At 37.2% G+C, this 25356-nt stretch overlaps 1 protein-coding gene across 19 annotated transcripts in view; it reads right to left on the bottom strand.

Annotated features, from left to right (window-relative positions):
* The window catches only part of Nek1 (NIMA related kinase 1), a 239241-nt gene that overhangs the window by 152205 nt on the left and 61680 nt on the right, over positions 1 to 25356 (bottom strand). The gene's annotated exons all lie outside the window — the stretch shown is intronic.

Genomic DNA, 25356 nt, shown 5'->3' with positions numbered 1-25356 from the left:
CAGATTTTTAAAGAAGAACTGATACCAAACCTCCTTAAACTGTTCCACGAAATAGACAGGGAAGGAAAACTGCCAAACATATTTTATGAAGCCAGTATTACACTTATCCCAAAACCAGGCAAAGACACCTCCAAAAAGGAGAACTATAGGCCAATCTCCTTAATGAACACTGATACAAAAATTCCCAATAAAATAATGGCAAACCAAATTCAACAACACATCAAAAAGATCATTCACCATGACCAAGTAGGTTTCATCCCAAGAATGTAGGAGTGGCTCAACATATGAAAATCAATAAACGTAATAAACCACATTAACAGAAGCAAAGACAAAAACCACTTGATCATCTCAATAGATGCAGAAAATGCCTTCGGTAAGATCCAACACCATTTCATGATAAAAGCTCTAAGAAAACTAGGAATAGAAGGAAAGTACCTCAATATCATAAAAGCTATATATGACAAACCTATAGCCAGCATTATACTTAACTGTGAAAAATGGAAATCATTCCCTCTAAAATCAGGAACAAGACAAGGATGCCCACTATCTCCACTCCTATTCAACATAGTACTAGAATTCCTAGCCAGAGCAATTAGGCAAGAAGAAGGAATAAAAGGAATACAAATAGGTAAAGAAACTGTGAAAATATCCCTATTTGCAGGTGATATGATCCTATACCTTAAAGACCCAAAAAACTTTACTCAGAAGCTTCTAGACATCATCAATAGCTATAGCAAGGTAGCAGGATATAAAATCAACATAGAAAAATCATTAGCATTTCTATACACTAATCATGAACAAACTGAGAAAGAATATATGAAAACAATACCATTTACAATAGCCTCAAAAAAACTCAAATACCTACCAAGGTGTAAACTTAACAAAGATGTGAACGACCTCTACAAGGAAAACTATAAACTTCTGAAGAAAGAGATTGAGGAAGACTATAGAAAGTGGAGAGATCTCCCATGCTCATGGATTGGTAGAATCAACATAGTAAAAATGTCGATACTCCCAAAAGCAATCTACATGTTTAATGCAACTCCCATCAAAATCCCAATGACATTCATCAAATAGATTGAAAAATCTACTGTTAAATTTATATGGAAACACAAGAGGCCACGAATAGCCAAGGCAATACTCAGTCAAAAGAACAATGCTGGAGGTATCACAATACCTGACTTCAAACTATATTACAAAGCAATAACAATAAAAACAGCATGGTACTGGCACAAAAACAGACATGAAGACCAGTGGAACAGAATAGAGGATCCAGATATGAAGCCACACAACAATAACCAACTTGTCTTTGACAAAGGCGCTAAAAATATACGATGGCGAGAAGACAGCCTCTTCAACAAAAACTGCTGGGAAAACTGGTTAGCAGTCTGCGAAAAACTGAAACTAGATCCATGTTGATCACCCTAACCAGTATTAACTCAAAATGGATCAAGGATCTTAATATCAGACCCCAAACTCTAAAGTTGATACAGGAAAGAGTAGGAAATACTCTGGAATTAGTAAGTATAGGCAAGAACTTTCTCAATGGAACCCCAGCAGCACAGCAACTAAGAGACAGCATCAATAAATGGGACGTCATAAAACTAAAAAGCTTCTGCTCAACAAAAGAAATGGTCTCCAAACTGAAAAGAACACCCACAGAGTGGGAGAAAATGTTTGCCAGCTACACATCAGACAAAGGACTGATAACCAGAATATATAGGGAACTCAAAAAACTAAATTCTCCCAAAATTAATGAACCAATAAAGAAATGGGCAAGTGAACTAAACAGAACTTTCTCGAAAGGAAGAAATTCAAATGGCCAAAAAACACATGAAAAAATGCTCACCATCTCTAGCAATAAATCCACCTCACCCCTGTTAGAATAGCCATCATCAGCAACACCACCAACAACAGGTGTTGGCGAGGATGTGGGGAAAAAGGAACCCTCTTACACTGTTGGTGGGAATGTAGACTAGTACAACCACTCTGGAAAAAAATTTGGAGGCTACTTAAAAAGCTAAACATTGATCTACCATTTGATCCAGCAATACCACTCTTGGGGATATACCCAAAAGACTGTGACACAGGTTACTCCAGAGGCACCTGCACATCCATGTTTATTGCGGCACTATTCACAATAACCAAGTTATGGAAACAGCCAAGATGCCCCACCACTGACGAATGGATTAAGAAAATGTGGTATCTATACACAATGGAATTCTATGCAGCCATGAAGAAGAACGAAATGTTATCATTCGCAGGTAAATGGATGGAATTGGAGAACATCATTTTGTGTCAGGTTAGCCTGGCCCAAAAGACCAAAAATTGTATGTTCTCCCTCATATGTGGACATTAGATCAAGGGCAAACACAAGAAGGGGATTGGACTTTGATCACATGATAAAGCGAGAATACACAAGGAAGGTATGAGGTTAGGTAACACACCCAAAAAACTAGATAGCATTTGTTGCCCTCAACGCAGAGAAACTAAAGCAGATACTTTAAAGCAACTGAGGTCAATAGGAGAAGGGGACCAGGAACTAGAGAAAAGGTTAGTTTGAGAAGAATTAACTTAGAAGGTAACACGCATGTACAGGAAATCAATGCATGTCAACTCCCTGTATATCTATTCTTATCTCAACTAGCAAAAACCCTTTGTCCTTCCTCTTATTGCTTGTACTCTCTCTTCAACAAAATTAGAGATAAGGGCAGAATAGTTTCTGCCAGGTAGTGAGGGGTAAGGAGGGGGAAGGGAGGGAGTGGGGGGGGGGCGTAAAGAAGGGGGTGGGGATACGGGGGGGGGTGAAATGACCCAATGTATACATATATGAATAAAATAAAAATTAAAAAAAAAAAGAGGTAGAAGAGATATATTATAAAGTCATGGATATAAGCAAGGTCACCATAGCCAGTTATTGAGAAGAAAGGAAAAGAAAGCGTAAATAATAGCACAAAGAAGGCACAAGCAAATATATATAATCCATAATGAGAGGGTCTGAAAGAATCCTAAGTGACTATAGATTTCAGTTTACTGAATCAGCTTCAATCAGGTAAAATAATTCGCCAGAAATAACCATGACATACAAATTGCAATAAGAACTAATTATAATAATGTGGATAAATGGCCATCAAAAAGTATAAGCAAAACAGGCATGGTGGCAGGCATCTGTAATCTCAGCTACTTACAAAGGTGAGGCAGGAGGAATGCGTACTTCCAAGAGGTTGAAGCAAACTTGGGCAACACAGTAAGACTCTTATCTCAAACAAAAAATAATGCAATAGACAAAAGAATATTATATTTAGTCTAGAGGAGATCCTGGGTCCAATTTTTCATTGAATAAAGTACTCTCATATCTCCATATAAAAACCCTGGAACACTGTTATTTAAATGAATATTTTGAAGACATTCACAAAGGTCCACCTGCAAACATCCTTCATCTTGGACTGAAATCTACTTCTCTGCTTCTTTCAGTCATACGAATTGCACCTATTAGAAATATAAGGAAGTAGAGGTCCTCTTCTACATGGTAAGGCACCCATTTTTCCGTGCTTACACCTTAAACCATGATTTCTTTAATGAGCACTAAAATTCCCAGCATCTTTAACTGTTCCATGTAAAATGTTTTAACCTTTAGTGAAGTCAATATTTAACAACAGTTAAATGAATTTAGGAATCAAACTGTTCACTCCTGGTGTTACTAAAACATAGTTATGTGACCTTCAAGAAATTAATCATGCTGTGACTCAATTTCTTGATCTGTTAAATAATAACACCTGCTTTGTAGAATTGATGAGGACTACAAGAGTTAATAACATTAATTATCATTATTCTTGGTAGTTATGGTCTATAAAGTCATCACAAACACTGAATTAGTGAATATTGAGCCATTGTTCCTAGGGAAAATACAGGGTTGGATTTCTTTGAGGCTCCTGTCATACTTCATGAATAAATTAATGCATAACCTTGTTTTATGTGTTTCTGCTTTAAAAAACTTTATTTAATATATAATGTTGATTCTTTAACATCGGGCTCATGGCAAACATTACTATAACACCTGAATGAAGCTTACCTAATACCTATTTTCTCCCTAAAGTACATTACAGCTTTCTTCTACTTAGGAATACCAGACATCATTTCAAACCTATGTTTGGGGACCATTAAAAAATGTATAAAAATACAAAATGCATGGCATTAAATCAGAAGTTGTTTATAGTATGACAGCTGAAACAAGAAAGTAGGGCAACACCTTGTTAAATAAACCTTAGGTGGGAATGTATGCACTATGTGACTAGAATTTTTTATGTTTTGTACATGGCCCAAATGACCTAGAAAATGCTAAAGCATTAATTTTGGGGTTATAAAGAAGTTCTAACAAGTAGCCAAATTCATAAACACAGAATCTATGAATAACGAAGATTGATTGCATGTGAAAATTATTTAGAACAGGCCTGGTTGTGAGTGCTTGACTAAACATGACCTGTTACTTTTTTTTTATTATTATCACTTTCATCATTATTTCGCTACTTTTATAGGCAATTTTTGTCATTATTCTATTATGTAACCAGTACAGAATGCAGCAAAAGCTTCATTTCCTATACTACTCTGAATTATAATCAAAAAGTGTAACTACTTTTTAAAAACTTCTCTCATTCCTAAGAAGTTACTGGTACTAGGCAGAAAGCAATAAAACAGGTACTATGGTAAACTTTTAGAGTAACTACAAATGGGCACCACTTTCCTAGAAAGAAGTTTCATAACATTTCCTTCATAAATAACTTGTACACATAACCTGAAGGTTAATTTTATGTAGTATTTTTAGCATGTCTCTACTTTGACTGTGACTTCTCATGCAGTCAGGTATGGAATTCTCCACTTGTGGCATTATGTCAGCACTCAAAAAGTTTTGGATTCGGGGCATTTTTGGATTTTGGACTTTCAAGTTAAGGGTGCCAAACCTGTACAAACATTTGGTTAATCCTTAGGATGATAATAAAGTAGTCAGCTGGTGGTATTTTTGAAACAGAAATACATGAATATTATTGAACATAGCAAAGCAAACAGTACTCAAAGGGAATTTGAGGATAAGAGGAAGAAAAAAAATACTTTTGAGTAAGTAAACTACTAAAGACAAAGACAATAACTTAAGTCTATACAAGTAAAAATTACTGGACCCATGATAGTGAAAAGGGATTATCATGTACATGTGAATATGAGACAAAAACATTGGTAAAGATGAGATTAGGAGACTAGTTAACAAACTAGTTAAATTATTTTCTCACCAATGAATATAAACTATGAGAGGTAAGGATATTTCTACTTTTATGGCAAGATATAATTGTACTAGTTTGAAGGCTTTTCTATTTTTATTTACAGTTTCAGGAAGAAGCAAATTTCACAACGTTTCAGCTTAGTAGTTTATGAAATTATTTTTTCCTAATTTAATCTATTCAAGTATATGCTCCAAAATAAGAGAAATCAATTTGGCCTCTCAATGTTAAAAGGTAAAATCAATATATTTTTCTAAAGCTTTACAGCCACTATAATGAGAATGGCTTGCTGGCAAAGGTAAAGCTTTTTATTTTTGGTTTTTTTATTTATTTTTTTTTTTTTTCAGTGCTGGGGACTGAACTCAGGACCTTGCACTTGCCAGGTAAGCATTCTTCCACTGAGTTAAATCCCCAACCCCAAAGGTAAAGTTTTGTTGAAACCTGATTCTGTTAATATATTAAGAAGAAAAAGCACCCCCTACACACACTGATATAAGATGATGATATGGTAGCACTGGGGATAGTGATGGTGAGGTGATAAAGGTACCAAAAAACAGACAGACAAACAAACAAAAAACCCACCTCCCTTTAGGCAGTGTTATTTAAACAAGGACCAAATGAGAGAATGCAAAAAATTCAGCTTTCAGGCCTCTTCACAGAGGCTTATTTCTACTACACAGAGTCATACATAAAGATGTGAAAGCTGGGGGCGGGGAGGAGAAATGACCCGAGCATTGTATGCACATATGAATAAAAAAAAAAGATGTGAAAGCATCAGGAAGACCAACAAATTCAGGCTTAGAACATCAGGAACAGGATGACTTAGCCAATGTTAGGCCTTTGACAAGTGACAGTCTATAAGTTTTCAATGCTCTCAGCAATATAAATAAATTATATAATTTGTACAAAACCAAACATTTAATCCAGAAGTATAATCTGTACTAGGATTATGCAATCATACTGTGTTCACAATGAACTGCATATTTTTATCAAAGGCTGGAATTGAGCCTAACAACTTTTTAAAAACTCAGCACACTTGGCAAAATTAAAAGCTGTGTATCTTTTTTTTTTATTTTTTATTGTTTTATTATTCATATGTGCATACAATGCTTGGGTCATTTCTCCCCCCTGCCCCCACCCCCTCCCTTACCACCCACTCCGCCCCCTCCCTCTCCCCCCCCCAATACCCAGCAGAAACTATTTTGCCCTTATTTCTAATTTTGTTGTAGAGAGAGTATAAACCATAATAGGAAGGACCAAGGGTTTTTGCTAGTTGAGATAAGGATAGCTATACAGGGAGTTGACTCACATTAATTTCCTGTGCATGGGTGTTACCTTCTAGGTTAATTCTTTTTGATCTAACCTTTTCTCTAGTTCCTGTTCCCCTTTTCCTATTGGCCTCAGTTGCTTTAAGGTATCTGCTTTAGTTTCTCTGCGTTAAGGGCAACAAATGCTAGCTAATTTTTTAGGTGTCTTACCTATCCTCACCCCTCCCTGTGTGCTCTCGCTTTTATCATGTGCTCAAAGTCCAATCCCTTTGTTGTGTTTGCCCTTGATCTAATGTCCACATATGAGGGAGAACATACGATTTTTGGTCTTTTGGGCCAGGCGGACCTCACTCAGAATGATGTTCACCAATTCCATTCATTTACCTGCGAATGATAACATTTCGTTCTTCTTCATGGCTGCATAAAATTCCATTGTGTATAGATACCACATTTTCTTGATCCATTCATCAGTAGTGGGGCATCTTGGCTGTTTCCATAACTTGGCTATTGTGAACAGTGCTGCAATAAACATGGGTTTGCAGTTGCCTCTGGAGTAACCTGTGTCACATTCTTTTGGGTATATGCCCAAGAGTGGTATTGCTGGATCAAATGGTAGATCAATGTTTAAAAGCTGTGTATCTTCAATTAGGTCCCCAATTTTATTTGATTTTTTAATTTACACATCTAGTAATAAATAACCCAATCTAAACCAAAGTCAGAATAGTGAGTAGGCATTAGCTAGTCAAATAGGCAGAGGCAAAGGTATTCCAGACAAGAGGAGAAGCAAGTAGAAAGAACAAACACAAGAAAATACATGCCTGTTACCTTGCCCCTCCCACAAGTATAGAAAGGAGGAGCAACAAGGTAATGCCAAGCAAGCCTATGGGCTTCTAAGAGAACATACAGGTCATATAGGGGCTACAACATGATCCATGTGGAAATTAGTAATGATTACTTCAATTTTTTTAATGTATATTATTTATAAACTTTTTCCAAATGTATGTCTATTTAATCAGGTAATTTTTCAGACTCAATGCACCTCAAACTTATTCCTATTAAATTTTATCTAAGGGCTGGCAAAGTGGCTCAAGTGGTAGAATGTCTGCCTAGCAAGCATGCAACCCTGAGTTCAAATCCTAGTATCACAAAAAAAAAAAAAAATCTAAATTGCTGGGCACCGGTGGCTCATGCCTTCATAATCCTGGGTACTTGGGAGGTACAGTTCAGGAGGATTACAGTTTGAAGTCAACCTGGGCAAAAGGCAAAATCCTATCTCAAAAATATTCAACACATAAAAAAGGGCTTGGTAGAGTGACTCAAGTGGTAGAGTGCCAGCCTAGTAAGCATGAGATCCTAAGTTCAAAACTCAGTACCGACACACACACACACACACACACACACACAAAGTTAAAGTTAATTGTAATGAAGATTAGTTTAAGGAGGACAAGCCTCTAAATCTTTTATTTGGATGACAAAGCTAAATATATACAAAAGCTCCTAGTTTCTGGTAAGGCATACAAGATTAGAAGTAGCTGCTCATCCCATCAACAAGTAAGAAGCTGAACAAACTGAAAAATCACTTACTCCTCTTAGATCCATAAGACAAGCTGAGGTAATAGGGCAAATTACTGCCCCCAAAACTGGGAGACAGTGAGGCAGATGAGGGAAGCACAATTTACCAGAGCAGAATCCTCCATGGGAATCAGTGTCAGTATAGCAAAACATGAACAATAACTGATAAATTACAGAAGGCTATGTTGACCGTAATGGAGGACCCTTACACTTCTGTGACTTTTATCTCTAGGAACTCGACCAGTTCCTCAAAGTAAATGTCAAAGAAGTTATAGCAGGAAGAAAAGTTACAGCAGGAAGAAGCTAAAAATCAATTCCTTTCAAATATGCCAAAACATTCTGTTCTTAACATTGCCTGCTCTGAGGAGAAATTATTTTGTTACAGCCACATCTGCTGGGCAATTATCCACTGGGGAAAGGAATGGTCAATTCCAGCCTGCTCTAACCTTCTACAGAGGAGAGGGAAGGAAAATGCATGACACTAGCCATCTCTAGCCATCCTGTCCTATCTAAAAGAGAGGAAAATCCTGAAAACTCACTGGTAAAGTTAACAGATTAGGGACACAGGCTCACCAAAAGACAGATATAACCACACAACTACAGAATGCTTCCCTGCTTTCCTCCACAGTTTACTATTACAGCGCTAACGGTCTACTTATCACAGTTCCTTTTACCCAGTTCATCACATCTACCTTTCAACAAAAGGCAAAGAACACAGTTTGAAGAGACCGAACAAGGATTAGAAATAGATTCAGCTATGACAGGAATATTGGAGTTATCAAATGAGGAATTCGAAAAAACTATCATTAAAGTGCCAAGATTTTTTTAATGTAAAAAGTAGACAACATGCAAGAATAGATGAAGAAGTGAAGCAGAGAGATGAAAATTCTAAGAAAGAATAAAACTGAAATGCCAGATATCATAAACACTGCAGTGGAAATGAGGAAAGCTTTTAAAGGGCTCATTGGTAGACTGCTCAAGGCCAAGGAAAGAATCTGGGTGAGGATGCAGCAAGAGAAGCTACTGAAAGTGAAGAAAAAAAGCCTGAAATGAACAGAATATCCAAAAACTGTGGGACAACTACAAAAGGTGTAAATACATGCAATAGAAATACCATTAGGAAAAGCTCCACACCAGAAGGAAAAGAAAGAAACAAAAGCATTATTTAAAGTAGTTAATGACTTAGAATTTTCCCAAATTAATTTTGAACATTGAACCATAGATTTAGAAAATCAGAGAACATCAAGTAGATACTCGCCAAAATGACAACAAAACAAACCTACACCTAGGCAAATCATATTTAAACACAAGGAAATCAATTTTAAGTCTTTCAAAAACAAAAATTTTTGAAAAACTCAAGACAGAAGACAAATTCATCATACATATAGAAGACAAAAGAAAATTATATTCAACTTTTCCCCAGAAAGCATGAAATATTTAATTGTTGAGGAGGGAACATCACTACTACCAACAGCAATATCCTTAAATTCAGCAGTCTGCAATATTACCCTTCACATGTAAAAGAGAAACACTCACTCACACAAATAAAAATTGAGGAAATCTGTTATCATTATACCTGCCTTGCAAGAAATGTTAAATTCTTCAGAAAATGAGATCTATATAAAGAAAAGAAGAGCAAAGAAAAAGGTGAAGATGAAAATTTTATTTTTCTTATTCTTAATCTGACAGGTAATAGTTGATTCAAAATAATAATAGCAACAAAGTATTCAATTATGCATGTGTATGGCTATGTGCACACACTTTGCACGCTTCAAATAAGTGGCAGCAACAATATAAGGCGCAAGAAGGGAGAAATGAAGAATACCTTAAAATTATAAGGTAGTGCCATTACCCATGAAGTGGTACAGTGTTATTTAAAAGCAGATTAAGATTAGTTTGGGATGTATACTGCAAACTCCAAAAAGCAGCCTCTAAAAAAAGTTTAAACAGTATACATTAATATACTAAGAAAGGAGAGAAAATGAGATCTGAAAAAATGCTCACCAAATCCACAAAAAGGAGGAATGGCACTGAAAGACACAATCATAAGGAAAACTAGGCAGCACTGGTAACAACAGACTGGCAGTCTTAGCCATAGGGTAAGTCCACAATTCTTGCAAGTCTTAAATCCAGTGAGGGTATCTAGTATGACAATGACTCTTCCTGTATGGTAGGCCAATGCTAGAGAAGAAATCCATTCCATCACTTTCCACATCTTCAAGTACTATAAACAAGGCACACTCTTCAGAGTGGGCCTATCACTGTCTGACTTGAGTTACTTTGGTGATCTGAAAATGAGAGACAGTCACAAGTCCAGGAGCGTGGGGAAACCTGCCACAGCATCTAGGTGGGAGACAGCAATAAGATGCAATTGTGGAGAGGGGAAGAGCCAACACAGATGTATGGAGAAGTGTAAGCAGCGGGAACTTGGGCTGTGGAGGGCACAGTGGACACTGTCTCAGCCCTGTGTGGTAAGGAATGAGCCCCACTGCCTATGGATATTGTAGGGATTTTTAAAAACTATTTTTATTAGTTTGTGAGAGTCATACAGGGGGTTTTGTTATGTCCATATATACATATATTGTACCCTGATTTGGTTCAGCCCATTATTCTCCCTCTTCTCCCATGCCCCTTAAAATGATTTCAATGTTCCATATACATACATGTACAGAACATGTATAGAAAGTTTTCACCTTCCTTTACCTTCTTCATCTAACCTACCCCTTCCTGCTATTACCCTCCCCTTAACCTGATCTTTTTTACCTTCCTGTTCTTCATTGTCATATTGCCTGTTCATCATTCAGCAGGGTTTTGCCTTGGTATTTTACCTATAAGTATATTACAATCAGTCAAACCCCTCTATTATTCTTCCTTACCCTTTTCTCCCTAGCCTTTATTATTCAACACTTTCAGGGCCTTCTGTTATCTTTTTCTTGCATCATTGGGTTTGAACCAGGACCTCACACTTGCTAGACAGGCACTCTTATCACTTTGAGCCACTCCAGCAGTTCGTTGTCTTGTTCCTACACAGATATGATATATTTCATTCTTTTCCTCCTCCCTTAGACTCCTGTTAACAGTCCCACTTTTGAAAACATGTTCTATACATGTGTATGGTGTATGTATGATAATGTTTATGTTTGCATTTGGATCTTTTTTTTATTCATTTATTCAATGTGCATACACTGTTTGGGTCATTTCTCTACCCTGCCCCTCTCACCCAACCTTCCTCCACTCCCCTCTCAGTTCCAGGCAGGTCCTGCTCTGCCATTATCACTAATTTTGTTGAGGAAAAGACACAAGCATAATAAAGAAGACAAAGCGTTTTTGCTAGTTGAGTTAAGGATAGCTATACAGAGAGATTCCTAACATTGCTTTCCTGTACCCATGTGTTACGACCCATGTTGATTCAACTCTAACTGATCTTTACACTGGTTCGTGAGCCCCTTTGCATAACCTCTGCTGCTTTAAGGTTTCTGTATTAGTTCCTCTGGAGTGGGGACATCAAACGCTTTCATGTTTTAGGTTTTCTACCTATTCCTGTATCTCCCGTATGTGCTTTCCCCTTGTCATGTGATCCAAGTCCAACCACATTGCTGCATTTGCCCTAGATCTAATGTCCACATATGAGGGAGAACGTATGACTTTTGGTGGTCTGAGCCTGGCTGACCTCACTCAGAATGATGTTCTCTGGTTCCATCCATTTACTTGCAAATGATAAGATTTCATTCTTCTTCATGGCTGAGTAAAATTCCATTGTGTACAAGTACCACATTTTCTTGAACCATTCATCAGTACTGGGGCATCTTGGTTGTTTCCATAACTTGGCTATTGTGAATAGCACTGCAATAAACATGGGTTAACATGTGTCACATTTCTTTGGGTATATCCCCAGGAGTGGGATTGCTGGATCATATGGCAGCTCTATGTTTAGATTTTTAAGAAGCCTCCAATTTTTTTTCCAGAGTGGTTGCACCAGCTTGCATTCCCACCAGCAGTGGATTAGGGTTCCTTTTTCCCCACATCCTTGCCAACACTTGTTGTTGTTGGTGTTTTTGATGATGGCTATTCTAACAGGGGTGAGGTGGAATCTTAGTGTGGTTTTGATTTGCATTTCCTTTATGGCTAGAGATGGTGAGCATTTTTTCATGTGTTTTTTGGCCATTTGAATTTCTTCTTTTGAGAAAGTTCTGTTTAGTTCAGTTGCCCATTTCTTAACTGGTTCATTGATTTTAGGAGAGTTTAGTTTCTTAAGTTCCCTGTATATTCTGGTTGTTATCAGTCCCTTGTCTGATATATAGCTGGCAAATATTTTCTCCCACTCTGTGGGTAGTCTTTTCAGTTTAGAGACAATTTCTTTTGTTGTGCAGAAGCTTTTTAATTTTATGAAGTCCCATTTATTCATCCTTTCTCTTAGTTGCTGGGCTGCTGGGGTTCTATTGAGGAAGTCTTTGCCTATACCTATTTGTTCCAGAGTTTCCTGCTCCTTCCTGTGGTAACTTCAGAGTTTCAGGTCTGACATTTAAGTCCTTGATCCATTTTGAGTTGATACTAATACAGGGTGATAGACATGGATCTAGTTTAAGTTTCTTTCAGATGGGTAATCACTTTTCCCAGCAACATTGGTTGAAGAGGCTGTCTTTTCTCTGTCATATATTTTTGGCACCTTTGTCAAATATGAGGTGGGTATAGTTGTGTGGATTCATATCCGGGTCCTCTATTCTGTGCTACTGGTCTTCGTGTCTGTTTTTGTGCCAGTACCATGTTGTTTTTATTGCTACTGCTTTGTAATATAGTTTGAAGTCGGTATTGTGATACCTCCAGCATTGCTCTTTTTTCTGAGTATTGCCTTGGCTATTTGTGGTCTCTTGTGTTTCCAAATGAACTTTAAGGTAGGTTTTTCAATCTCTGTGATGAAAGTCATTGGGATTTTGATGGGAATTGCATTAAGCACATAGACTGTTTTGGTAGTACAGCCTTTTTTACTATGTTGATTCTATGATCCATGAGCGTGGGAGATCTTTCCATCTTCTGTAGTCCTCCTCAATCTCTTCTTCAGGAGTTTGTAATTGTCCTTGTAGAAGTCATTCACATCCTTTGTTAAATTTACTCCAAGGAATTTGATTTTTTTTTTAGGCTATTGTGAATGGAATTGTTTCCATATACTACTTCTCATTTTGTTCGCTGTTGGTGTATAGAAAACAAATGATTTCTGTAAGTTGATTTTGTATCCTCCCACCTTGCTGTAGCTGTTTATGGTGTCTAAGAGTTTTTGGGTAGAGTTTTTTTGGACTTTAAGGTATAGGATCATATCAACTGCAAATAAGAATATTTTGACAGTTTCTTTACCTATTTGTATTTCTCTTATTTCTTCTTCTTGCCTAATTGCTCTGGCTAGAAATTCTAGTACTATGTTGAACAGGAGTGGGGATAGTGAGCACCCTTGTCTCAGTCCAGATTTTAGGGAGAATTGTTTCAGTTTTTCACTGTTAGGTATGATGTTGGCTGTAGGTTTGTCATATACAGCCATTACAATGCTGAGGTACATTCCTTCTATTCCTAGTTTCTTAGTGGTGTTGGATCTTGTTGAAGGCTTTTTCTGCATCTATTGAGATGATCAAGTGGTTTTTGTTTTTGCTTCTATTGATGTGCTATATTACATTTATAGATTTGCATATGTTGAACCACCCTGGCATCGTGGGATGAAGCTGACTTGGTCATGGTGTATGATCTTTCTGATGTGTTGTTGGATTCGGGTTGCCATTATTTTATTAAGGATTTTTGCATTGATATTCATTAAGGAAATTGGCCTGTAGTTCTCCTTTTTGGAGGTATCTTTGTCTGGTTTTGGGATGAGAGTAATATTGGCTTCATAAAATGAATTAAGCAGCGTTCCTTCCCTGTCTATTTCGTGGAACAGTTTAAGAAGAGTTGCTATTAGTTCTTCTTTAAACGTCTGATAGAATTCAGCTGTGAATACATCAGGTCCTGGACTTTTCTTTTTTGGGAGGCTCCTGATAGCTGCTTCAATTTCTTTTTGTGTTACAGATCTATTCAGGTGATTAATATCCTCTAGGTTCAGTTTTGGGTGGTTGTAATTATCTAAAAATCTGTCCATTACTTCAAGATTTTAAAATTTATTAGAGTATAGGTTCTCAAAGTAGTTTCTGATAATTTCCTGGATTTCCATGGTGTTTGTTGTTACCTCCCATTTTGCATTTCTGATTTTGCTGATTTGGGCTTTTTCTCTCATCATTTTAGTCAGGTTTGCCAGAGGTCAATCTTATTTATTTGTTCAAAGAACCAGCTTTTTGTGTCATTGATTCTTTGTATTTTTTTTTGTTTGTTTGCATTTAATTGATTTCAGCCCTTATTTTAATTATTTCTTTCCTACTGCTTGTTTTGGGATTTGCTTGTTCTTGTTTTTCTAGAAGTTTGAGCTGTAGTATCAAGACACTGATTTGAGATATTTCTGTCCTTTTAATATATGCACTCAGGGCTATAAACTTTCCTCTTAGGACTGCCTTTACTGTGTCCCATAGGTTCTGGTAGGTCATGTTTTCATTTTCATTAACTTCCAGGAACTTTTTAATATCCTCCTTTATTTCATCAATAATCCACTCATCATTGAGCAATGTGTTGTTCAGCTTCCAATTGTTTGCATGTTTTTTACTGCTGTTTTTGTTGATTTCTAGTTTTAATGCATTGTGGTCAGATAGAATGCATGGGATTATTTCTATTTTCTTACATTTGCTGAGGCTTGCTTTGTGCCCTAAAATATTATCGATTTTGGAGAAGGTTCCATGGGCTGGTGAGTAGAATGTATATTGTGTAGAAGTTGGATGAAATATTCTGTAGACATCATCTAGATCCATTTGATCTATGGTGTGATTTTGTTCTAGGGTTTCTTTATTGATTTTTTGTTTGGATGACCTATCTATTGGTGATAGTGGGGTATTAAGGTCTCCCACTACCACTGTGTTAGAGTTTATATATGTTTTTAGGTCCTTCAGAGTATGATTGATAAAACTGGGTGCATGAAGTTGGGTGCATATAGGTTGATAATTGTTATTTCCTTTTGGTGTATTTCCCCATTTATTAGTATGGAATGTCCTTCTTTATCTCGTTTGATCAATGTAGGTTTGAAGTCTACTTTGTCCAAGATAAGTATTACTACCTCTGCCTGTTTTCAGGCACCATTGGCTTGGTAAATCTTCTTCCAGCCTTTCACTCTCAGCCAGTGTTTATTTCTGTCGATGAGGTGGGTCTCCTGTAGGCAGCAGTGTTAGTATCAATGAGTATGTGGTGATCCCTGTCATGTAGCTGTCTTTGTTGTTTAAGGATTTGATTGTGTGTAGTTGAATCAGTGCTACTCTTTACTTTCTTGCCATTTCTTCTTCTGTGGTTTGGTATTCCCTGCCCTTTCATGGGTTTGTTTGCTTTCATTTTCTGTGTGCAGAATTCCTTGGATAATCTTGTAGTAGTGGCTTGGTGGTCATATATTGTTTTAGTTTCTGCTTATCATGGAAGACTTTTATTGTTCTATTTTGAATGATAGTTTTGCTGGGCAGAGTATCCTAGGATTGAAGTTATTTTCATTCAGTGCTTGGAAGTCCTCACCCCAAGCTCTTCTTGCTTTTAATGTTTCTGTTGAGAAGTCTTTTGTGATTTGATGGGTTTACCTTTATATGTTATTTGTTTTTTCTCTCTTACAGCCTTGAATATTCTTTCTGTAGTCTCTGTACTTGTTGTTTCAATGATAATATGTTGTGGGGTAGTTCTATTTTGGTCAGGTCTGTTTGGTGTTCTGGAGTCTTCCTGAATGGGCATAGATTTCTCTAGATTTGGGAAATTTTCCGTTGTTATTTTGTTGACTATATTACACATTCCTTTTGCTTGCACATCTTCTCCTTCAATGCCCATGATTCTCAGGTTTGTTCTTTTGATGGAGTCAGTGAGTTCTTGCATTTTCTTTTCACAGGTCTTGAGTTGACTAATAGTTCTTCAGTTTTTCCTTTAACTGCCATTTCATCTTCAAGTTCTGAGATTCTGTCTTCTGTTTGTTCTATTCTGCTGAAATGGCCTTCCATTTTGTTTTGTATTTATGTTTCATTCTTTTCTCTGAGGTTTTCCATATTGTGGGTTACTTCCTCTTTAATGTGGTCAATTTTTGCCCTGAATCAATTTATCTCTCTGTTTATGATGATCTCTGTTTCAGTTTGGTATTTGTTAAGGGTTCCTATGATTTATTTGTTTGAGTATTCTCATATTCTTTAATTTTGTTGTCTTGGAATTTGAGTGCCTCCCGTATGTTTTGGTTGGCCATGTCTAGTAACATCTCTATGAAATTCTCATTAATTACTTTCAGGATTTCTTCTTTCAGGGGTTCTTGTGGGCTTCTTTGGGTTCCTTGGTATAGTTTACCTTTGTTTTGTGGGAGTCTGAATCTTGGCACCCATTTTCTTCATTTCGCTCTAAATCCTGTACTACTTTATTTTGGGGGGGACAGTGGTTTCCCTCCCTTTTTTTTCTTCCCATATATCCACTAGGTACTGTTTCTATCCCTGGACTATGTGTAAATTAGTATTAGCTTGGTTAAAATATTAATAGTCACAAAACCAAGAGAGGATTAAAAAGGAGAAAGAGATAGAAAGAAAAAAGGAAGAGAGAAGAGAGGAAAAGAAAAAGGAAAAAAAACCCAAAACTGGGAGAGATGGTGGGTGATCAAACAGCAAACCAGGAAGCAAATCTTATAAAGAAGGGAAAAAAAACCCACCAGTTCTAGAAAGTAGAATTGAAGTCTTAGTTGTTCTGATGTTACTCCTTGAGCATCCAAGACCTGTCTGCGTGTGTCTCTTAGGCAGGTTTGGAGCCCTCCTGTGGCAGGTGGCAGGTGGGTGGGGTCCCATGGGCCTACAGCGGAGGCCTTTCATTGAGGTGAATTAGGAGGCCTTTGGAGAGTGGGCCTGGCATGCCTGAAGGGCACAGGACAGAGGAGTGGAGATTGTTGGTGTCTGTGGATTGCTGGCTTGGCAGGCTTTAGGCGCACAGTCCCGGCGGAGATCGTGCAGGCCTGTGCAGGCGTGAGGGGCGCAGCCTGGTGGAGATTGTGCAGGCCTGTGCAGGCGTGAGGGATGCAGCCTGGCAGAGATCGTGAATGTCTGTGGATTGCCAGCTTGGCAGACCTTAGGGGCATGGCCTACAGAGCAAAGATCGTGCACGCCTGAAGGGTGTGGCCCAACAGAGTGGAAATTGTGCAGGGCTGAGGGGTGTGGGCCAGAAAAGCAGAGATAGTGAATGCCTGTGGATGCCCGGTTTGGCAGGCCTTAGGGGCACAGGCCGGTGGAGTGGATATCATGCAGGCCTGTGGAGCATGGCCCAGATGAACAAGATCATGTGTAGATCCCCAGCTTGGCAGGCCTGAGGGGTGTGGCCTGGCAGAGATCGTGAACGTCTGTGGATTGCCGGCTTGGCAGACCTCAAGGGCTCTGTCCGGCAGTGATTACGTGGGAGTTTGGGGTAGCATGGCCCTAGCGGGCTGAGGAGCAGGGCTGGAGGATCAGAGATCCCATAGTCTGCAGAGCAGCGGCTCCGTGGGCCTATGGGGCAGGCCTGGCGTGCAGCACTGGCTATTCTTTTAGTGTACTGAGGCACAGAGAAGCCTTCCACAAGCAAGGGGTTCAGAGTGCTGATGTCTCAGCTCTCCCTGTTGCTTTATCTCAGTCAAGTGTGTCTCCAGCCTTTCAGCAAAGTCTCTGGATCATGGAGCTCAGGAGGTCTGCGGCTGTGTCCAGGTCGCCATCTTGGATCTCTTGGATCTATCTTCAACATATGAGAGAAAACATGCAACCTTGCTCTTTTTCAACCTGGCTTACTTCACTTAACATGATGTTCTCCAGTTTCATACATTTCCATGTGAACAACAAAATTTCCTTTCGTATGGTAGAGTGATATTCCATTGTGAAAACATGTATATACATTTTCTTAATCTATTCATCAGTTCTAGGGCATCTGGGCTGTTATCATTGCTTGGGTATTGTGAATAATGGTGCAATAAACATGAGAGTGCAAGTATCTGTATTGTACCCTGATGTACATTCCTTTCGATATATGCCTATGAGTAGTATTACTGGATCATATGGCAGTTCTAGCTTTAGTTTTTTGAGGAACCGCCACACTGATTTCCATAGTGGCTGTACTAATTTACATTCCCACGAAGAGTGTGTGAGGGTTCCTTTTTCCTCCCAACATTCTCAGCAGCATTTGTTGTTGTTTGTGTTCTTGATCATAGCCATTCTAACAGGAGTGAGGTATAATTTTAATGTAGTCAGGGATACTGAGCTTTATTAATGTGATTTTTGGGCATTTGTACTTCTTCTTTTGAAAAATTTCTATTCAGTCCATTTACCTATTTCTTCATTAGGCCATTGATTCTTTGGGAGTTTTTTTTTCAGCTCCCTGTAAATTTTGGTTATTAATCCCTTGTTGGATGCATAGCTAGCAAAGATTTTCTCTCATTCTATGGGTTGCCTCTTCATTTTTGTGGCCATTTCCTTTGCTGTGCAGAAACCTTTTAGTTTTATTTAGTCCCATTTGTCAATCCTTTCTCTTAATTATTGAACCACTGGAGTTCTATTTAGGAAGTTATTGCCTATGCCTTATGTTCCAGTGTATTCCCTACTTTTTCCTGCACTAGTTTCAAAGTTTGAGGCCTTATATTATGGTCTCTGATTTGCCTTGAATTGGTATTTGTACAGGGTAAAAGACATGGATCTAGTATGAGTTTTCTATACACAGATATTCAGCGTTCCCAGCAACATTCGTTGAAGAGGCTGTTTTCCCCCCAATGTAAGTTTTGGGCTCTTTTATAAAAAATCAAGTCACTGTAGCTATGTGGATTTATGTCTGGGTCTTCTATGCTACTCCATCTGTTTTTGTGCCAGAATCATGCTGTTTTTATTGCTATGGTTCTGTAGTATAGTTTGAAGTCAGGTATTGTGATACTTTCAGAACTGCTCTCTTTGCTCAGTATTATTTTGGCTATTCATAATCTTTTGTGCTTCCATATTAACTTTAGGGTTGATTTTTCAATCTCTGTGAGGAATGTCATTAGAATTATGATGGGGTTTGCATTCACATATAGATGCCTTTCGGTAGTATAGCTATTTTCATGGTATTACTTGAGCATAGGGGATGTTTTCATCTTCTGATGTCTTCTACAATTTCTTTCTTTAGTGATCTAGCTTTCTTATAGAGGTCTTTCACTTCTTTGGTTAAGTTGATTCCTAGGTTTTCTTTTTGATGCTAGTGTCAATGAAACTGTTTTCCTAAATTCTTTCTCAGTCTGTTCATAGTTGGTATATAGAAAAGCTACTGATTTTTGTATATTGATTTTGTATCCTGCTACTTTGTTGAAGGTGTTTATGATGTCTCTGAGTTTTTTGGTGGAGTTTTTAGGGTCTTTTAGATATAAGATCATGTCATTTGCAAATAGGGATAATATGAATTATTCCTTTCCTATTTGAATTCCTTTTATTTCTTCTTCCTGTTTTATTGCTCTAGCTAGGGACTCCAAGACTATGTTGAGTAAGAGTGGAGAGAGTGGGCACCACTGTCTCATTCCTGATTTTACAGGAAATGGTTTCAGTTTTCCCCCACTTAGTATGGTGTTGTTTATAGGTTTGTCATATGTAGCCTTTATTATGTTGAGGTGCATTCCTTTTATTCTTAGTTTCATCAGAGCTTTTATCAAGAAAGGATGTTGGGTTTTTTTCCAAAGGCTTTTGCTGCATCTATTGTGATGATCATGTAATTTTTGTTCTTCTGTTTTTGTGCTCTATTACATTTATTGATTTGTGAATGCTGAATGATCCCTGAATCCCTGAGATAAAACCAAATTGATCATGGTGTATGATCTTTGGGATATGTTGTTGAATTGGGTATGCTAGTATTTTATTGAGAAATTTTTACATCTATGTTTGTTAAAGAAATTGGCCTATAATTCTTTTTTGTTTTTGTTGTGCTCTTGGCTGGTTTTGGGATAGTGTAATACTGGCTTCATAGAACGATTTTGGCAATTTTCATTTCCTTTCTATTTCATGAAAAAGTTTGAGGAGTGTTGGTATTGGTTCTTTAAAGGTCTGGTAGAATTCAGCTGTAAATTCATAGAGTCCTGGGACTCTATTGCTGCTTCAATTTCATTGATTGTTACAAATCTCTTTAGGTGGTTTACGTCCTCTTGTTTCTATTTTAGTAGGTCAATGCATCTAGAAATGTATCCATTTCTTCTAGATTTTTCAGATTGAGTATAGATTTTCAAAGTATTTCCTAATGATTCTCAGAATTTCATGCTATTTCTTATGATCATTGTAGTGATTAAGTGTTTTAAGCCCATGGCCTTCGGAGTCGCCTTACTGTTATGTGTGGTTTGGTGCCAGGCAGCACTAAGAGTTCTGAGCTCAGGTATGAGAAATCACTATTTCCACAGCCTCCTACCTTCCACAGTATGGTTTACTGCAAGACAAGGTCAGAAAATGCTGAGACCTGCAGAATGCCCGATTCCCTTTGTCTTCCTCCTGTAATACAAAACTTGGTGCTCTGCTTGCTTTCCCTACCCCACTTTCCAATGCACTCAGGAGACAAACCTCAGTTGGGAGGTTTGAAACCATTAGGTGTATAAACAGGGGGCCTCTAGAGTAAGTGGGAACTTACTCAGCTCACAGGCCACAAAGCTTGTTAGTTAGAGCAATGCGTTCTAGTACTTAAATAAAGGAAGCTTTTAAAGTGAATGCAGCCCTGACAACACAACCTTGACTGGCAAGACATAAAGCATCAACTAATATCATGGGTTCATAGAGAAACTATACAAGACTCTAGCACTGACCTATTACCCATCCCCATCAAACCTGCCAGATTCCATTATCAGAGAACCAGGAAAAAGCTTCTCCATGCTTTGTTTTGTTTTTAAACTTTTTTTCTTTTACTATAACTTTAGTATTGCTTTTACTTTATCTTTTAAAATCTTTTTATGTTTTTATTTTTTATTTTTCTTCTTACCTTCATCTAGTTTTATTTAGGCATTTCTTATTTTGTAGTCAGATTTGATTTTTTAATCTCTTGCTCTTGCCTCTTCTTAGCATTCTTGTAAATCTTATTCTTTTATTTAATACTGGTTCTTCTTGTTTTACTTTTCTCTTTCCCTGAGCATCTCCTTTGTCTAATTCTTTTATTCTATGTTTATCTTTATTAATTTTTAACTTCTTAATTTATTCTACATTATTCACACCACTTTCTTTTATATGGTTATTGGTGGCATAGTAATTGTCTTTCATTGATTTTCTTTTATTATTATAATTATTATATTATTATTTGGTGGTACCGGGGTTTAAACTCAGGGCTTCATGTTTGCTAGGCAGGTCTGCCTGAGTCATGCCTCCCTGAGTCATGCCTCCAGACCCTATTGTATTTCTGTACCTAATTGGATTTAGTGTTCTTGCTGTTAAGGTGGTGTATTTTCTAAGTGCTACTGGGGATTGAGTACTCAAGAGAAGGCTGCTTAATAAGACAAACCCTAAATACAGCCACAAGAGATATCCACCCCAACAAATGCACAAATCACAACAAAGAAACACAAGAAATATGTGTCAAGACAACATGACAACTCCCAAAGTACATAGCTCTTCAATAACTGAATCCAAACATACCAAAATGCTTGAAATACCAGACAAATAATTCAAAATAGTTTTGAAAATGATCAACTTCAGATTCAAATAGCTGAATGAAGAAGTTAACACAAAATTCAGATGAGAAATTTAACTTGACAAATTCAGCAAAGAGAAATATATTCTGAAAAAACCCAGAAAATTTAGAAATGAAAAGATGAATAAATCAAATCAACTAGATCAAGATTGAGGAATTATTACATTCAAATAACAATAAAGGAAAAAAAGATAATGATGACCACATGTTTAATACCTCTGAGACACAACCAAGAGACCAAATCTATAAATGGGTAGTGTGGAAGAGACAACCAAGAAATAGATTAAAAGCATAGAAAACCCATTTAGTGAAATTTCCTAAATTGGGGGAAAGGAATAGAATCCTAAGCAAAGTAGGCTTTTAGAACCCCCAATTCAGATGCCCAAAAAGACGCATTCCATGTTATATTACAGTTAAAATGTCTAGAGTACAGAAAAATTCTAAAAATTGTAAGAAAGAAGTGTCAAGTTACTTACAAAGGTAAATCTATCATGGTAATAGCAGACCTCTTAGCTTACCTCTCCTAAAGTCAAGGACAGGATGGACTAATATATTTCAAGCACTGAGAGTAAGTATCTGCTAGCTAAGATTAGTACATTCAGCAAATTTACTCTCTAAAATTGAAGAAGAAATAAAGGTCTTCCAAGATAAGCATAAACTAAATTAATTCATGATATTAACCAAATATTGCAAAGATACTTAAAGGAATACTATACACAGAAGAGGAAGAAAGGTGATCACAGTATGAGAGTTTAGAAAAGAATAAATCTCATTAGAAGAATAAGCAAGTGAGAAGTGGTAAAGAATCAAACATTATTAATTTAGTAAACCAGCAAGCCAAAGATGAAGAGAGAAATTACTACATACCTTTCAGTAAATTATCTAAAAGTAAATGGTCGTAAATGCTCCAATTAAAAGTACATTCTGACCATGGGTAGCTTCAGCAATGTAGCTGGATACAAAATCAACTTACAAAAATCAGTAGCCTTTCTGTACACCAACAATGAACAAATTGAGAATGAATATAGGAAAACAATTCCATTTACAATAGCCTCAAAAATATCAAATACCTAGGAATAAAATTAACAAAGGATGTAAATGACCTCTACAAAGAGAACTACAAACAACTGAAGAAAGAGATTGAGGGAGACTACAAAAGGTGGATATATTTCCCATACTCATGGATTGGCAGAATCAACATAGTAAAAATGCCCATATTACCAAAAGCAATCTACATGTTTAATGCAATTCCCATCAAAATCCCAATGACATTCATCACAGAGATTGAAAAATCTACCTAAAGTTCATTTGGACATGTAAAAGACCATGCAGAGCCAAGGCAATACTCAGCAAAAAGAGCAATGCTGGAGGTATCACAACACCACACTTCAAACTATACTACAGTGCCATAGCAATAAAAACAGCATGGTACTGGCACAAAAACAGATATGAAGACCAATGGAACAGAACAGAAGATCCAGATATGAATCCACACTGCACACCCACTTTATCTTTGACAAAGGCACCAAAAACATACGATGGAGAAAAGACAGCCACTTCAACAAATGGTGCTGGAAAAGTGGTTATCTGCCTGTAGAAAACTTAAATTAGATCCACAACTGTCACTCTGTACTAGTATCAACTCAAACCGGATTAAGAACCTTAATAGCAGAAATGAAACTTTGAACTTAGGACAGGAAAGAGCAGGGACTACCCTGGAAACAATAGGTACAGGCAAGGACTTCCTCAGTAGAACTCCAGCAGCCCAGCAACTAAGAGAAAGGATGGACAAACAGGACATGAAATTAAAAAGCTTCTGTACAACAAAAGAAATGGTCTTTAAATTGAAGAGACTGCCCACAGAGTGGGAAAATATTTGCTAGCTATACATCAAAGGACTGATAACCAAAATATACAGGGAGCTCAAAAAACTAAACTCCCCCCAAAATCAATGAATCAATAAAGAAATGGGAAACTGAACTAAACAGAACTTTTTCAAGAAGTCCAAATGGCCGAAAACACATGAAAAAATACTCACCATCCCTGGTCATGAAAGAAATGCAAATCAAAACCACAATAAGATTCAACATCATTTCTCTTAGAATAGCAAGAATCAAGAACACCACCAACAACAAATGTTGGTGAGGATATGGCAAAAAGAACCCTCGTACACTGCTGGTGAGAATGTAAGCAATATGGAGGCTTCTTAAAAAACTAAACATATTGCCGTATGATCAGGCAATACCACTCCTAGGGATATACAACTCAGGAATGCAACTCAGGTTATTCCAAAGGTACCTGCACACCCATGTTTATTGCAGCACTATTCACAATAGCCAAGCTATGGGAACAGCCAAGATGCCTCACTACTGCCACAGCCACAAAGAAGAATGATATTTTGTCATTCCCAAGTAAATGGACATAACTGAAGAACATCATCTTTAGCGAAGTTAGCCATGCTCAGAAGGTCAAAAATCATATGTTCTCCCTCATGTGTGGATTATAGACCTAAAACAAATACAGTAATATTATTGGATGTGGGTCACACGCTAAGGAGAGAAAGTACACACGAGGTATAGGGAAAGAGAAGGAAACTTAAAACCTAAAACTTAATTAATGTGCTCATTGCAGAGGAGCAAATATGTAATTTTAAACTGGCAGAGGCCACTATGGGAAGGGGACCATGAAATAGCTAAGAAGTCTGGTAGAGATGAACCAATGTGAGTTGCAGTATACATGTGCATGGAAGCAATACTAGGAATCTCTCTGTATAGCTATCTTTATCTCAAACTAGCAAAAACACTATGTCTTTCTAACTATCTCTTATGTTTTCTCTTCTACAGAATACAAGAGGTCGGAACAGGTTTTGCCTGGAAGCAGGGGAGTAGGAGGGAGGTGGCCCAAACAATGTATACACATGTGAGTAAATGTAAAAACTATAAAATATAAATAAATAAAACACTAAAAACACAGTCCAGAGAAGGGGGTAGGAAAAAAATACAGACTAGCTCAGTGGATTAAAAATCAATATCCAACTATTTGCTGCCTGTAAGAAATTCAGCTCAATGGCAAAGACACAGACAGATTGAAAGTGAAAGGGTGGAAAATAATATTCTAAGCAAAGTTAATCCAAAAGGAAACAGAAGAAGCTACTTATCTCCAACAAAGCCATCTTCAAGCCAAAATTAATCAGAAGGAATAAAGAAGGTCACTAGATAGTAACAAAAGGAACAATCCATCAAGAATATATGAAGATTATAAATTTATCTGCATCAAATATTAATGCAACCCATTTCATAAAACAACCACTATTGGACATAAAGAGAAAAATAGTGGATAACTTCAATACTCTACTGTCATTAATAGACCTATCATCTGGGCAAAAAATTAATAAGAAAACTTCAGAGGTAAACTGTACTACAGATCAAATGAACTTAACAGATATCTACAGAATATTCCTTCAACAGTTGCAGAATATACATTCTTCT

This window comes from Castor canadensis, chromosome 14 (assembly GCF_047511655.1).
Source record: "Castor canadensis chromosome 14, mCasCan1.hap1v2, whole genome shotgun sequence".
Classification (NCBI taxonomy): domain Eukaryota; kingdom Metazoa; phylum Chordata; class Mammalia; order Rodentia; family Castoridae; genus Castor; species Castor canadensis.
Note: the sequence above shows the minus strand (reverse complement) of the source record. Positions and strands in the feature narration are given on the sequence as shown.